Here is a 13721-nt window from a genome sequence, read left to right as displayed (position 1 = left end):
CTATATCCTTAAAAGTCACTGGAATGTGTTATTTCAGAAAATGCAGAAAAAACATTATGTCGAAGTCTAAGATATAAAATGTATATAAAGATATAAAAAAATTGTTTTAGTCCCTAAAAAAGAAGTGATTAAGAAGTGTGACCTACAAAAACTGCTCCTTCAAGATTTAAGTATATTTTTTGTTTTTGAATTTCGCACAAAGCTACTCGAGGGCTATCTGTGCTAGCCGTCCCTAATTTAGCAGTGTAAGACTAGAGGGAAGGCAGCTAGTCATCACCACCCACCGCCAACTCTTGGGCTACTCTTTTACCAACGAATAGTGGGATTGACCGTAACGTTATAACGCCCCCACGTCTGAAAGGTGGGCATGTTTGGCGCGATGGGGAAGCGATCCCGCGACCCTCAGATTACGAGTCGCACGCCTTAACACGCTTGGCCATGCCGGGCCGATTTAAGTATAACCAGACAAAAAGTATTGCTATGCTAAGCAATCTCTTTAATGTTAATTGACGAATTCAGATCCATTCGTCTTCTGAGAGGTTCTTTGTCAATATGAAAAATTTTAGAATAATTCACTCACACTGCAATTCAGTAAAAGAAAAAAAAAAAAGGTTGGAATAACATATTATCAGTTAACATAATCGTTAAATATACTTACAGCATTTTCTCAAGGAAGAATTTGTGTATTTTAACATTGAAGTTTATGTTAATTTGAACAGAACTTTTTCTCAACAGAGCAGTATATTATCTGAAAAAAGGTTTAAGAGTTCACGAAGCTAAAAATACTAACATAAAACGTTTCTATCTTCATTGTATCTGCAATAATAATAATACGCCTGAAAACCTTAAAAGTATGAAATTTTGAGATAAATTTAGTCTTGGTAAAAGTTAGACAAATTAAGCTACAATTGAAAATTAACTATTTCAGATTTTGAAGTTCAATAATAAGTAAATTAGTGTCCCTGTTAAAACTTATGTATTGCTGTGAATTACGTTTTCTGCCTTTATTCGTCTTAAAACAGATGTATAAATAGAAAATACGCTTGTATATTCATTTTTATTTCCCACACGCCTTTTCGTTCTTGGATAAAACACTATTAGGCCTCATGTAGTGACGTGTAAATCCTATTTTTTAAAACGAAAACGACGCTATCTAGTTTACACTCAATTTAGAAAGCACATTGTGTTACCAGAAGATTTATTTAATACGGAGTATTGTTTTACACTGACCGACTTCCCAAGATATTGAAATTGTTTGGCATAGTCCTAACGTTACAGCATTGAAAACATGACGAAGAATGACCATCCTGTTCGCAAGACTGTGAAATTACAAATATACCCAACGATTTCAGCATCTTGGAAAGTGCAACCAATAAAAAAACAATATTCCACACGAAAGAAAGCTTTACTAAATATTAAGCGTAGGCCTATCTTGACGATAGACAATGTGCGGCCTCAACTAAATACCAAACGTAGGCCTACTACTTACTATCGTTTCATATTTGAGTTATCAGCTTAGAGAACATTAAAAGGAATATGAATATAAAATGCATGAATCTAAGTATCAAAATATGATAGTGGAATTAAAAAAAAATTATCGTAACATTATTATTCATTAACCCTGTCCTTCGTTGTGAGACATTTCTGGGATTAATTTTTATTTTAATTGAGACGGAGTCTACTGAACTTTAAACTTATTTGACTTTTGTAAGGAAATTAGTCTTCAGTCTTTTGTAAGATATTTTAGGATGTTATCAATGGACGCAGCCATTCGTTTACTTTTTAATCTAAAAACAGGATATTATATTTTCAATATAAATAATGGAGGTTGAGAATGCTGCTCTTTGCATATTAGAAAAGTAACTATACTCACAATAAAAATAACTAAGCCTAGCCTACTAATAGTAGTTTATTACAAAAAATTGTAGTTTCTGAATCAACCAAAGTTTTTAAATCAACAAAGTTTCAATTGTATTATAAAATAAACTACAATTAATTTATATATTTATAAGAATGTAATGAGCATACTAAATTAATCCTTAAAAATAGAACTGATTATACGCGCATATAATTCCCACATCTTTACTTCTCAGCGTTCCCAAAGAGTGCTAAGTTTAGGAGTTAGACTTTTTATTCTACGTAATTTTCATAATTTTTCTCATTTTATCCATATTATATTGCAGTTGGTTTCAAATGTGAAACAATTCACTTGATGGAAGATTTGTTAAAATCACATATTCTACTTAATATCCATAAATAATTTATTTCAAAGGGAATAAAATATCAGAATTTATTCATAGCACACAAGTAACTGAACAATATTCTGTTGAAAAATAAGTATTAGCATAATGATATAAATGCTCTGTATTTGTTTTACAAGGTGCTTCGTAGGTCGACCGGCAGTCATTCTTTCAGTTATTGTAAAACTCCACAATAGTGCATTACAAAAAATAAATGTTGCAATTCACAGTTAAAGCAACTAACTTATTCCATTTTCTTATGCACCCAATTATTTCTAGATACGTTATCAAAACACCAACAGATAGAGAATGGGGAAGTAAACTATCTGATAAATCGTGGAGTGGGATGATCGGTATGGTCCATAGAAAGGTAAGTTATAAAGGTTATTAGATAAGTCCAAGGCCAGCATGTATCTAAACTAAAATGTAGATGAATATTACACGTGTGTAACATAGTAGTAATTATCAATTTATTCAAAGGCTTCAGTGGAATTTTATTTCAGAAAACTTAAATCCATAATTCAGTACACTTGACATTTATTCTCTGATGGTGGAAAATTCACAATAATATGTATATATTAGAAGTTCCTTTTGCGAAAGAATATTTAAGGCTGAGGATTATTCCGTTATTTTTCTAGTTTGACTATTTTTAGCAGGTAACGAACAAGTATCTCATTAAAATACTATTAGGAAAAGTTAATTGAGTCTAATGAGCGTACAGGACGACATATCACTCGGTTATTGAATATTGACGCTAGGAAGTGTATGTCTGTTTGTTTGTTTGGAATTTCGCACAAAGCTACTCGAGGGCTATCTGTGCTAGCCGTCCCTAATTTAGCAGTGTAAGACTAGAGGGAAGGCAGCTAGTCATCACCACCCACCGCCAACTCTTGGGCTACTCTTTTACCAACGAAAAGTGGGATTGACCGTCACATTATACGCCCCCACGGCTGGGAGGGCGAGCATGTTTAGCGCGACGCGGGCGCGAACCCGCGACCCTCGGATTACGAGTCGCACGCCTTACGCGCTTGGCCATGCCGGGCCAAGTGTATGTCATTCACAGCCAATAATAAAAATAAAATCATTAAATCTCTAACTTAAACCGGTAACTCAGGCTTGATGTATCATTATGAAATATTTCAATTTTTTTATTCTGTAATGAGGTTTAACATGAATCACTTTTTAATTGTTTTATAAAAAAAAGTTTTAAAATACTATATTTATAAATTACAGTTTGCACACGTTTTTCAAAACCTGGAATATTCTGAGCAATAAATGTCGTAAAATAAAACTGGTTATTGCAGGAGGTAGTAGACCTTTCAGTGACGCAAATAACTATTACTGAAGAGAGAAGAGAAGCAGTCGACTTCACCGTTCCTTACTCGTTCGATTCAGTGACTTTCATAACCAGCGATCGTATAGCTAAACATGACACTTCAGCTATTATCAAGCCATTCGTCTGGCAGGTGAGACGTCTATTTTTGTACAGATCTAACAATTTGTAAATGATACACCAACCTACTGAAATAGCACAGGAACCAAACAGCCTGAAATTACTATACATTCGCTGATTTTTAAGAGGCACAATATATATTTTAATATAATTCGTTTATCAAAAGAATTTCCAGTTGCTAAGTAACGTGAACCTGTAAGTTTTGAAACTAAAGTGGTTAATTGCATTCATTTCGAATACATTGAATAACATAAGTAATTTATTCTAGGAAAGATTTTTAATAGGTTTAGATTGGAAAACTTCCAATAAGTAATAAGAAAAATTTAAATCTTTTGTACAAAAAGTTTTGTACCACAAAACGACAGAAGTAGACAGTACTTTAGTTTGTGTTATTTTATAGCAAAACCATATCAGGCTATTTGTTGTATCTATCGAAGGGTTTGTTTTTTGTTTTGTTTGTTTGGAAATTTCGCACAAAGCTACTCGTTGGCTATCTGTGCTAGCCGTCCCTAATTTTGCAGTGTAAGACTAGAGGGAAGGCAGCTAGTCATCACCACCCACCGCCAACTCTTGGGCTACTCTTTTACCAACGAAAAGTGGGATTGACCGTCACATTATACACCCCCACGGCTGGGAGGGCGAGCATGTTTAGCGCGACGCGGGCGCGAACCCGCGACCCTCGGATTACGAGTCGCACGCCTTACGCGCTAGGCCATGCCGGGCCCTATCGAAGGGAATCGAGGCTCTGATTTTAGTGTTGTAGACCTGAAGACAGTCCTTTAGAAAAAAAAGGATTATTTTGTGTATGTGTGTATTGAAAATGATGTTTACTTCACTGAAGAGACAGTATATTGGGATGACAATATTTATTTCATAGTTTCTAAAGTAAAAAATTTCGTGTATTTCTTGTCTTGCTATCATGTCGAATATTGACATATTTATCATTATATTTAATCTGAGTATCTATTCTTCAAATAATACATTTTATCGTCAAACTTAAATAAAAATCATGGAAGATTTCTGAGAGTTTCAAAATTAATACCCTTCGTGCGGTTTTTAAATAATGTCTTTGTTTTTAAAGTGACAAATTAAAGAAAATAATGTTAGTCAATGGCGCCAGTCACCAACTATTAAACTACTCGTGTTTGAAAGCATGGTGGATTTGACTGCCACTCTTATAACGCATCCGCTTTTACAAAGACGTAAATGAAAGTCATAAATCTTGGAATTCATAAATATCTTTGTCTTACATGTATACTCCATACTGGAAGCCAGAGTATTGTGTTAAACTGGCTATATATTTAGGAACTGAAAATAAAACCTATAACATTTTGTTACAAACGATGCAAGATCGAAGTTGTTTTTCCAGCAGTTTGTCCATCTTTTCGCCACTGTTTCACCAGCGATACTTCATGTTAAGGTTTTTTTTTAATTTACTACTTTCACGTTATATATATTTTATTCTCCGAGCCATTTGTTAACGTGATATCCCTGTATTCCAACTTTCAACATTCTAGCGAGATTTATAAGTTTGTTTTTGAATTTCGCGGAAAGCTGCACGGGGGCTATCTGCGCTTGCCGTCCCTAACTTTGCAGTATAAGACTAGAGAGAAGGCAGCTCGTCATCACCACCCACCGCCAACTCTTGGGCTACTCTTTTACCAACGAATAGTGGGATTGACCGTTACACTATAACGCCTCCACGGCTGTAAGAGCGAGCATGTTTGGTGTGACGGGGATTTATAATAGCATCGTCACTAATATGGTCATAACTTTAAACGGGAAACCATGACAATTGTTGTTGTCTCCTGTTCTTCACCCTACCAGTTGCTTAGTGGTATGTCTGTGGTCTTAAAACGTGAAAAAAAGGATTTAGATATTTCGTGGTTTTATGCTTAACTTAGAAACAAAACAAGGCTTATATTGTATTTTAAACTGGCTCTAGGATATTATCAATATTTCCAGAACATTCTTAGGACGGATCTGTAGAATTTCTAGAATGTTTTGGGAATTGAGTTCTATAGTTTATCGCATACGTTCAATGGAAAGGTTACGTCACTCACCTAAAACAAAATTGAGTGAAAACGCATATCAACCCAAACGATGGAGAATGGAACAATACGGATTTGTTAGTTACAAAGCAATATAAAAAATTAGGAAGTTCTTGTGTGTCACAGTTTTCCAATTTAACCCGAGCTGAGCAAAGTAGAATTTAAGTGTAATTGGTTGTTAATGAATCCTTGGTGTTGGTATACGGTGGATTAAATAAAATTGGTAATTTTTGTGTGAGGATAAATTCTGATTACAATATGACGTATGTTGTGTAACCATTAAACCGCTGTTGATTGTAACTGATTTACTGTTATATATTTATTTTAATATCTATGTTTGTTTCAGTTTAATGCATGTTGAGTATATTGTTAAATATGTATTGCGCAAGTACCGCCTGTTCTCTATATTTATAGAAGATTCTCGAATGTAAGAATCAACAATATACGTTTTCCGAAAGCACTAGCGTATCTTCGAATATTGTTGCCAAGTGTATTTTGGAAAATCTTGTCTAATAAGTATAAAAAGTTAGCCATCGCAACACGAGAAGAGACAAGTATATATTATTTAATCGCTATAGTCAGTATACTATAAGCCTCAGAAGCTATAATTATGATAAACGCTTATTAATTAATTTTAATTTAGAAGTTAATTAAATGTTGATACGCATTAAATTTATGATATTTGTCAACAAGATTGATACACACAATTTTCTTTCTTATACAAATATATTTTAATATACAAACAACAATGCAATTAATATTAAAATTTCCGGCTGTTTGAAATCATTATACGTAATGTACGTATAATAATAAATCGAAGACTCGTCCGAGATAAAATATAGTACATAATATGATCAACGTACGAATTTAATTTTTTCTCACTGTTCATATGTACTACTTTTTGAAGTAAATTAAGAAGTTTTGTTAGCATATTTATTTAACATTTAAGATGAATTACAGCAGTATAAATAGATATTTCAAAATATTTAATGCTCTTTTCACTAGCTAGTTCTCAGTTAAAGTGCTGTTAACCATAAGTGAAAAAATTTATGTGCTGTAATAGATCCTTTGATTTGAAAACCAAGTAACGATAAGAACTAAAAGTCATTTTGTATTTCCGAATGGAATATATTAATGCAATTTAGTCAACGTAAAACTTCTTAATAATGATTCTATAAGCTTAATAATAATTCATCTTGGTCAACCATAAACTCAGGAATTACCATCACCTAAAATGTAATTTATCGTTCCCTACTTGTAACACATGTAAGTACTTTTTTTTTATATTTGAAAGTTAATTGTCTTGCTGTACCAAGCAATAGAGGCCCCCCTTATATAGATAAATAATTAATTATATTTTGTTTTACATTTTGGGTAAGAACAAAGAAAGGTTATGCCAAAATTACCGTTTAAAAACTTTCGATAATTTTTATTGTTCTATTACAAAAATTGTAAATAATATTATGATCCTTCTTACCATTAGGTCTGGCTGTGCGTATTTCTGTCGTTAACCTTAGTGACTATTTGTTTAACAGTCATCAATAACATAAACAGGAATTGGAAGAGACAGAACCCATGGACTCATTATGGTACCTATGGGGGTGTCTCGTTGCTCAAGGTGTGCTCGATTTCTTTTAAACTTTATACAAGTACACTGTTACAAATATATAACTGAATTAATCTAAATAACTACTTTCTTGTTTGGCGCTAGAAACTAAGTTCTAAAATCTTCTATGCTTATCTTACGTTTGGTAACATCTGGTATTTTATAGTTTTTATATTAAAACTAAAGATAAAACGAATTTCTTGCATGCGTTTTCAATGTTTATGAATGGAATTACCAAAAAAAAAAAAAGGTTAGTAAATACCCTTTGGTTTAAAAGAACAACAACATAAGTTTAGCCTCTTTGTATATTTTGAAATTTAAAAACAAATTAAATATGTAGCATTTTATCCATTTTGATATTTGTTTCATTTCACTTATTTTACTTTTTTACAGGTGGAAGGATACCTTCATTCAAGTTTCGCAGCGTAAGAATAATTTTGGTCATTTGGTGGCTATTTGCAATAGTATTTGTTGCTTCCTATGGTGGCACTTTAAAATCACATATGACTATACTGACGAAAAACCAACCGATTGATACGATATACGCTTTGGAAGAGAGGTGTCACAGGGAAGATTTACCTGTGGTGTGTTTAAGGGATCGTTTCTTGAAGAAAACCTTTTGGTAAGAACAAAGGCATTGTTTTTTTTCAGGTCCTTGTCCTATCAGCTCAATAAAACTGTTTCAATAGCATATTTTATACCATAATAATCCCAAAGTACATTTCTATAAAGCAGCAAAACGGTGAATGTTTTATTTTACATAATATGATGAATTAGACATTTATCTATGTCTTATTGCCAATCAATATATTTTGATTAAATTTTTATCGGAAAAATCTTAGCTACAACATATAAATCACAATTATTATATATAATCCAAGTTTGTCCAGACGAGCAATTAAAGTGTTCTAAATGGTGTGTTATTGAAACTATATTAATAAACATCTAGTTTTTTTTCAAATATAATAGTATACTAGGAACCAGTACGCTTCAGCTTCAAGTATTTTTCTCCTCAGACCATTTATTATTTGTCGTTTACTGTTACTGATTTGAAGTGCTGCCACCTTTCATTAAAATGATTATGTCAAATTGTATGTGCTATGTCATATGGTTTATTTTTGCCTTGTTTTTAGTTATGTGTTATACTAGTAGCATTTTTCATCATTATGACTGAAGTACGTGTCTCATTCACTTAAGTTTGGTTTTAGTATGCTGTAGGATACAATATCTAAAAGGTGGGTTGCTTCCATCTTAGATGTAAGCCAAAATAGTGTTTCTCATGATTTGATTAATCGATTAGTTTATAAAACACTAATAGCTGTAATCACTAGTCATAAATAATTGGTTAAATCACCAAACTCTACCGGATAGGGGGCAAACCTAGGACAATATTTTTTTCTGACCGTACACATTCTCCAAGACCATTTTAGATCGCGCAGTTCTAATGTGATCTTCCATATGATTGTGGAGTTTTGATATCTTCCCATAATACGTTCGGGAAAGTTGTTTTGAAATCAACAAAAAATCTTCTCTTGCGATTCTTATCTTGTATCACAGCAGAACATTTGAGGTTAAACTCGAGACCACCTGATTTAAGCTACCCAAAACTGGATCACAAATCTGTCTGTAATTGGGTTTATATTTTGCTATGAACTCCTGAGATTCATGCCAGAGCTTAAAATGATTTTGAGAATACTGTAAAAGATTCTAGTAAAGCTATATACGACCACTGGACCTAATGGTGCACCATGGAATGAGAGACATTAACTTCAATAGGAAGTCTTACCTTTGAATGTCCCAAGATGGCTGTTTGACAACTGTACAAAAAATGGATAAGATCTAAGACACACAATAAATAACCTGGCACCATTGGTGAGTATTTCACCTATACGGATATCATCAGGTGATTAAGGTGCTTGACTCTTAATTTGATAATCGGCGGTTCGAATTCCCGTTGCACCAAATATGTTCGCCCTTTCGGCCGTGGGGACGTTATAAAGTGACGGTCAATCCCACTATTCGTTGGGAAAAGAGTAGTCCAAGAGTTGGCGATGAGTGGTCTTACACTGCTAAATTAGGGACAGCTAGCGCAGATAGCCCTTGTGTACCTTTGCGCGAAATTCAAGACAAACCAAACAAATGGTACTACTCCATAATTTAGTTTATAATGGCATTGCAAAAATTTACTTGATATTTCAGGGTGACAAGTTCCATGAATTAAACAGTTTTTAAGACACATACACGTGATTCATCTTACTATAATAGACGTAAAATGTATATACTTATCTATGTATATGGTCGAAATAATAAATATAAATAAGGCATCGTCTTTTGAATTACATCACAGACCAAAATCCATATAAAATTTCACACTTTGGGCATTCAAGATTCAGACAGAAAAATACTCTACGCAGCATGGAACAGTTTTGTTTTAATCGAAGAACACAATTTTAAATAAAGCACTTTCCTCACAACAAGAACATGATTCTCAAGGTCTGTTTGTGAGGATTTAATTTTGTTTTGAGTAATGTAATTTCTAAACATAGTACTAAAAGTGGAATTCATAAACACTTATTTTTCCAATAAAGGGTACCACTGTAATGCAAAAACATTACATTTCATATGAGCACAATCCGATCACACTTTCCGTACAGTACCTCCCAGAAATCGTTTATTTGACGAAATGTTCACTTTTCTAATTTTTTTCATTGAGAAACGAATACTTCGATCCCCCAGTGGTATGTCTGCCGACTCATCCCGCTAAAAACCGGGCCGGGTTTAGATACCTATGGTGGGCAAAGCAAAAATAGCCCATTGTGTAGCTTTACGTTTAATTGTAAACAAACAAACGAATACTACAATTAGTAGTTAATAATTAGCTTGAACGTTTTGTACTGCATCACATATCCCCAAGTAGGACATAAAGTACAGGGACCTCCAGGGTACTGATGTTATTCATAAAATTTTATAGTTGAATGAAACGTTGAAAATCGTGACAAGGTTTAACATAAAAGTGATGGTAACTGGTAGGAAGTTTAAGTCTGTGTGTAGTTGAAAATGAGCAGGTAAGGACTCAGTTAACTGCATTTGTCGTTGTTAGGAATTTTGAACAAAACTTCTCCAGAATTATCTGCGCTAAACATCATTAATTTAACATTTGTTTATATCACATTACAAAGTCCCTTAATCAAAGAGAGCCCTGTAATCTCCACAATAGCTAGAAAGAAATGCAGTTTCTCTCTCCAATACTTTTCTTACGACTTCAAATGCAGTAATCCTTTAATACTTTAAAGACTGACTAACAGCTCCCAGCTTTCTTACCTCTCTCAACTACAATCGATATTTTTCACACACATCAGTGTAAAGTTACATGAGTAGCTACGTGTACTTTGTCCATTGCAAGGAATAGAACTTCAAATTTTCCTGTTGTAATTTCAAAAATTACCTCTGACCTACGAGGGAACCTAACTTAAAAGAGTGATCAATAATCTTAAAAAATAGCAAATCAGATTGAAAAGAGAATTATGATTTAGACCTACTTTTTAAAAAGAAGTGCTTTAATAAATATATTATTGAAATTCAGCGTTATGTTGTCTTTCAAACTAAAGTTGAAGTTCTGAAACTAATAGTTACAAAAGAAGAAAAACAAGTATTGATAATCTTTGATTCTTATTATGTGTTTTAAAAGTAACTAAGTCAATTACTATTTATAATCTATATAATTATATTAGTATTATAACCAGTTAGTTACATGTTATTAACAAATTCTGCAGAACTCAAAAGATCCACTCTATGGCGTTCTTGGCGAAACACTTCGAAAATACCATAGTCCATTTGTGAAAACCCACGAAGAGGCTTTGTTGAGGACGCTTAAAAGTTATTTTGCTTGCATCGATTACCAAAGCCATTTGGAATTTGAAGCAGCAAAGATGGAACTCTTCTTATACTGGCGTTTTATGAGCAGTATAGTTTGTTTTCAATAAGTATATGTATTAAGGAAGTATGCGATAAGACGTACAAAGATAATTGACCTTCAGATTACTGATATGTTTTCATACAGTTTATTACCGATGAAGTCCATATATATTTCAAGTCCTACTATTTCAGCGTAAATAATTGACCAAATGTCACCAAATTGTAACGTGTATATATAAATATATAGATCAGAAACATGCTTTTAAAAGCTGATGGAACTTAGTTAAATATTTATGGCTTATGAGCAGTCGTAAACCTGCACTCAAACCTACTTTTATTAATAAAAATAATATCTTTTTGCGAAAATCTGGTGGGACAACAGTAAGTTTACAGACTTAAAGTGCGACAGCCCGAATTCGATTCCTCGCGGTTGACATATTAGTAACAAATATGGTTTTGCTCTGAAACAAACAAACCAATTGTTTCTATGTATCAATATAACTTAATTTTCTTATAATAAGATGCACAGAAAATAAAGATGTACTTTGTGGAACCAGTAGGACTAAAAATTATGAATTCAGTCGATTTGTTGTATATTGATTAATTCAGTAAATTAGAAATTACAAGCTTTCCATGTGCATTTAATTTCTTTATTTTTGGCTAGAGGGCGCTTATTACAGATATCCATTGTGTTACTCTGCGCCAAACAAAACAAAAAAATTATATACATTTTATTTTTAGTTTGTGAAATACAATTTTAAAGTAGTACATTTATTATCCTTATGCTTCTTCAGGTGTTAGCAGCAAAGATGTTTGTAAGTCCCTCCTGGGCACGGCAGTTAGTTTTAAAGTAGTAAAAGAAAATTTTAACTTTTATTCATTACTTATTTATTATCAGCTTCTTCATATCAGTAATTTCGTCTTCAGGTAAGTACACATTTGTGTCAGCAGCAAAGATGTTATGTAAGTCCCTCCTGGGCACGGCAGGCAGTTAGTTTGGAATCCATTGTCATAGTGACCAGGAGGACGTGAATCTAAAAGCGTTAAAAGTACATAGCTAAGCATTTATTTACCCAGTGTTAATTTTTATTGTTCTAACAACGTCTTTAGTGTCAAAAAACGTATTTGTTGAACTAAAATTCCATATTTACAAAAGTCTTTCATCTATTTGTGACTAATGTGAACAGTTTAAAGTAATTGAGTGTCATATATACTTACAACACCTGTCAGCATCTCTTCTGTATCCTCTAGTACAGTTAAGGTTCTCGGCTGGAACATACACTGGGGAAAACAACAGAGCGTTAATCTTTTTTTAGCACGTTTTGTGTCACCGTTGGAATTTTAAGGTTTTTCACAATGAGCACGACGCACTAATTATAATATTAATTATGACTCACTCTGTAAAATAACAACATAAATGTTCCTTTAGTTAGAAAAATAAAACGTGTCAAAACAGTTTCTTAACAGTTGACTTTTGTTTCTTTATGTACTTCCTAATTAGGTTAACTAATGAAACTAATCACACAAACTTGGAAATTTATGAAATTACACACGATCTTTTTATATGTTATATCTAAAGGTACATTCGATTTCCGTTGGTGTTTCCCTTGCAAAATTCTTATTTCTAACAGACAAACGTAAAACTGTTGTCACTGTTTATGTTAATATCAGTTATGAAAGTACAGATTCTTTTGGGAATATTACGTTGGTAAAATGATCAGTATATGATTGTGTCTTACAAACAACAAAATATCAAATAATATCCATATAATGCAGAAGTTGCATGAAATTTGAAGTTAATATAAAAGCTAATACTTAATTTATTATGGATTTATCAAGATAAATAATATTGGGATATAACACCTTTCACTGTAAATTTTAAGTATTGTTTATTCATAATACGTTCTTAAAACACTTTCCATCTCGTCTCTGACCACATAGAAATCCATAGTTACTACAACAGTGACTTGAATGGTATGTCTGTGTACAATAACATGCATATCTATTTAATCACTCACCGGTTTATCTCGTTCCTAGACTCAGATATTTTTACGTACTGTCGCCTGGGACACTTAGGCGGTTTTTATCTTTGACATTTGTATTCGAATGACTTATTGCAAGTCTTATTTCCGAATTGTGAACCAAAACTATTTCTTCTATGCTTTCAAGTACAATAAATATCTTTGTTTCGAAAAATTTAAATTCTCATTTAACTATGTTTTAATGATTTGAGCATATAAATATTTACATTGGAAAGGTCTGTTCCATATCTTTCCCAAAAGCAACCTATTTTCGGTGACATCACACAATTTACGAAATGTTAAGCTGTGCCATAAAGTAGTTCTGGTCAATTCTGTTCTACCGTAACTTTACATGAGATTGAGTCACATTATTTGCCAGGTTGCTTGTTCAAAGCTGTTTTGGTATGGCTTACTAATCCCTATAAACTATAAAGT

The sequence above is a fragment of the Tachypleus tridentatus genome, chromosome 9, assembly GCF_004210375.1.
Source record: "Tachypleus tridentatus isolate NWPU-2018 chromosome 9, ASM421037v1, whole genome shotgun sequence".
In the NCBI taxonomy this organism is placed as follows: domain Eukaryota; kingdom Metazoa; phylum Arthropoda; class Merostomata; order Xiphosura; family Limulidae; genus Tachypleus; species Tachypleus tridentatus.
This window is presented reverse-complemented; position numbering follows the sequence as displayed.